The following is a 4,483-nucleotide window of genomic DNA, read 5'->3' on the forward strand; positions in this document are numbered from 1 at the left end:
ATCAATAGCTCCTCAGACAGACCCAGAAAATCCTCCTCCCTATGATAATGTCTTATTCCGTGCACAGTGTGATAATAATCCATTGAGTACTTTGGATATGCCGGATATGGCACTGAGCAATTTACATGAATTTTTTTAAATACAGCTTTAGAACAACACAGTGATATAATCAATACTATTATCCTATTATTTGTATTTGAAGACTCTCTAGAGTGAGAAAAGTGTATGAATTTCCCAAGATTACAAAGACAGCAATTGTGAAGGCTGAGTTTGATCTTGGACAGAGATACTCTTGAGCTCCACGGATTGCTCTGTCTCCTTAGTGTCATTGCTAAATGCTAAGTACTGGAACTCAACTTAACCTGGATTCAGATTGTACCTCTGCCACTTATTACCCATGTGACCTCAGGGAAGCCACACAGCTGCTTAAACTCTATCAGTCAATTTCTGTCTTTCCTTGATATTTTAGATATAGGGTCTTGCTCACCTTTCCAGACTGGAGTGCAGTGGCACAATCATAGCTCACTTCAGCCTCATACTTGTGAGCATAGGTGATCCCCCTGCATCAGCCTCCTGAATAGCTGAGACTACAGGCATGTGCCATTTACCTGATGATTTTTTTATTTTTTGTAGAGAGACAGAGCCTCACTGTATCAGCCAGGCTGGTCTTGAACTCTTGTTCTCAAGTGATCTCCCACCTCAGCCTCCCAAAGGGCTAGGATTTCCAGGTCTAAACCACTGTGCTGGGCTTCACTTGTAAAATGGGACTAATGATCACCCCTCTCAGTGATTTGTTGTGAGAATTAAATAAGCCGGTGTTTAGAATATTGTAAGTAATTTCTTCATAGAATAGGGGAACTCATTGCTTGTTTTCATTTTAAGGTATTAATTTAGGGGAAGTTGAGATAAGATATGTTTTTTTCAATACAAATATCACTTTTATTGAACTTTGAATCTTGGGTGGTTGAAAAATGCCAAGAAGTCAAGGGGCACTGAACATTCTTCTCTGCTTCAGTAGCAGAACTGCAGATAGAGTTAACCACAATGAAACAGAGCATCCACTCCAGCCCTTATGGGAGATTAAGCAAATCCTCTCATAATTAAATGGTTCAGTTAATTATGCATGTTCAGTGAAATAACGGAAACACTCCTATCTCCAAGAACTTCACTTTAGTTGATTCTGAGGGATTGAGCACACATTACTTATTTTGTTAATCAAAACTGATTCACAAATACAGATTTATTGCTTCACCTGAAATATTTATTTCTTTGTAAGTCCTTTGAAAAATATTCAGAGCATTTTTTGAACAAAATATTTGGAATCCTTCTCTGAGTCAAGGTGACTTATAGAAGGAAAATGCAACATTCAAGACAGATCGGGAAAATAATTCTAAGTAAAAATATATGTGCTCAAAAGTGGTAGCGTTATTCTGTGTGTAAAGCTCTGGAGAAAATAAAGAATTGAACTATGCCCAGATCTTAAATAAACAAGCTAATTTTTACCTCGAGGAACTGGCACAAGAACAAACTAAGCCAAATGTTAGTAGAAGGAAGGAAATAATAAAGATCAGGGCAGAAATAAGTGAGAGACTAGAAAAAAAATAGAAAAGATACGGAAAAATAAGAATTGCTTATTTTGAAAAGATAAACAAAACTGATAAAAGTTAGATTAAGGAAAAAGAAAGAAGACTTGAATAAATAAAATCACAAATGAAAGAAGAGATATAACAATTGATACCACAGAAATACAAACAATTTATAAGAGATGTATATGAGTAATTATATGGCAACAAATTATATAAACCAGGAGAAATCAATAAATTCTTACACACATAAAACCTATCAAGAAATAAAAAATCTGAACAGAACAAAAATGGGTAAGAAAAATTGAATCAGGAATCAAAACCTCCCAACAAAGAAAAGCATAGTGCCTGATGGCTTCACTGCAGAATTCTACCAAACATTTAAAGAACAACTAACAACAATCCTTCTCAGACTCTTCCAAAAAAATTGAAAAGGAGAAAATACTTTCAAATTCATTTTACAAGGCCAGCATTACCTTGATGCCAAAGCCAAACAAAGATACTACAAGAAAAGAAAATTATAGGCCAATATCCCTGATGAACATAGATATAAAATTTCTCAACAAAAACAAATCAAATTCAACAGCACATTAAAAGGTTCATTCAACACGGGCACATGAGATTTATGCCAGAAAGGCAAAAATAGCTCATACTACAAAACTTTGTAAATATGAGACACTGCATTAACAGAATGAAGGACAAAAACCATATAATCATCTCCATAGATGCAAGAAAGGCATGTGATGAAGTTCAACATCATTTTGTGATTAAAAATGCCTAACAAATTAGGTCAGGCAGGAACTTATTACAATGAAGAGCGTATAGACAAACCCATAGCTGAGAACATACTCAGTACTGAAATATTGAAAGCTTTTTTTCTGAGATCAGGATCACAAGAAGGATGCCCACTCTCACCACTCCTATTACAACCTAGTACTGGAAGTCTTAGTCTGAGCAATTAAGTGACAGAATGAAATAGAATGCATTCACACTGGCAAAGAAGAATTTAAATTGTTCTTTGTTTCCATAAGGCATGAATTTTTATTTAGAAAACCCTAAAGAGCCCACCAAAAAAAAACTGTGAGAATTAATAAATGAAAAGTTGCAAAATAGAAAACCAGCCTACAAAAATCAGTAGTATTTTAGTGCACTAACAAAGAGCTATCAAAAAGAAATCAAGAGAAAAATCCCATTTAAAATAGTAACAAAAAATAAAATAGGAATGCATTTCACTATAGGGATGAAACATGTGTCCAATAAACTGTAAAACAGTGATACAATAACTTGAAGAAGACACAAATAAATGGAAAGATACCCTGTGTTCATGGACAGAAAAAATTAATATTGTTTAAATTTCCACACTACCCAAAGTGTTTTACACGTTCAATGCAACCCCTGTCAAAATTCCAAAGATATTTTTCACAGAAATAGAAAAAAGTTCCTAAAATTTGTGTTGAACTGTGAAATGCTCCAAATAGCCAAGGCAATCTTGAGCAAAAGGAGTGTAGTTTAAGGCATCACTAGCTGATTTCAAAATACACTGCGCAGCTGTGGTAATCCAAGCAGCATGGTGCTGGCATAGAAGGTGATGAATAGACCAATAGAACAGAAGAGAAAGCCCCCAAATAGACATATGCACTTATGGCCAGTTGATTTTTGACAGACGTGCCTAGAATACACAATGGAAAAAGGATAGTCTTTTCAATAAATGGTACTGGGGAAACTGGACATCCAAATTCAGAAGAATGAAATTAGACTCTGTCTCACACCATGTATAAAAATTCAACTAAAAATGGATGATAGACATAAATGTAAGACCTAAATCTACAAAACTACTACAAGAAAACATAGAGCAAGTCTTTGATCCCTGACACGTTTTATCTGGGCAGTGATGTTTTTGGATATGACTCTAAAAGCACAGGCAACAAAAGTAAAAGCAGAAAAATGGTATTGCTTCAAAGTAAACAGCTTCTTCACAGTAAGAGAAACAATCAACAGAATGAAACGACAACCTACAGAAGGGGAGATAATATTTGCAAACTATCCATCAGGTGAAGGATTAATGACCGCATATATAAGGCACTCAATTTGCTAGCAAGCAAAGAAATAATCGTTTAAAAATGGGCAAAGGACTTGAAAAGACATTTCTCAAAAGAAGACTTACCAATGGTCAACTGGTACATGAAAAAGTGCTCAACATAACTAATCATCAGAGAACTGCAAATTAAAATCACCATGAGAAACTATCTCCTAATGGTTAAAATGTCTATTAACTCATAGCCCTGACTCAAGCATTGCAAAAGCTATCCATGTAACAAAAAATGCGTACCCCCTTTTAATATTTTGTGCCCCTTTTATTATTTTTAAATAAAAGTAGACAAAAGCTAATAAGTGTTGGTTAGGATGTGGAGAAAAGGGTATTTTTGGTGGGAATGTACATTAGTACACTCAATGTAGGAAACAGTATGGAAGTTCCTAAAATAATTAAAAATAGAATTACCATATAACTTGACAGTCTTACTACTGACAAGTATCCCAAGAAAATTTAAATCAGTATATCAAAAACATTTATTTATGTTCATGTTAGTGTTATTCACAGTAGTTATGATGTGGAATCAACATAAGTGTCCATCAGTGGATGAATAAAGAAAATGTAGTGTATCTACACGGTGGAATACTATTCAGCCTTAAAAAAGAGGAAATCCTGTGATTTGCAACAACATAGATGAACTTGGAGGATATTATGCTAAGTGAAATAAGCCAGGCATGAAAACATCAAGCTAGCACACGATCTTACTTATATATAGAATCTTAAAAAAATGAACTTGGAGGTAGAGAAGACAGGTGCTGGGGACAGGGGGACATTTGGGTAGATGTTGCTGAAAGAATGCAAAGTTTCA

Source organism: Otolemur garnettii, unplaced genomic scaffold (genome assembly GCF_000181295.1).
Source record: "Otolemur garnettii isolate 467f Iridium unplaced genomic scaffold, OtoGar3 scaffold00003, whole genome shotgun sequence".
Lineage (NCBI taxonomy): Eukaryota > Metazoa > Chordata > Mammalia > Primates > Galagidae > Otolemur > Otolemur garnettii.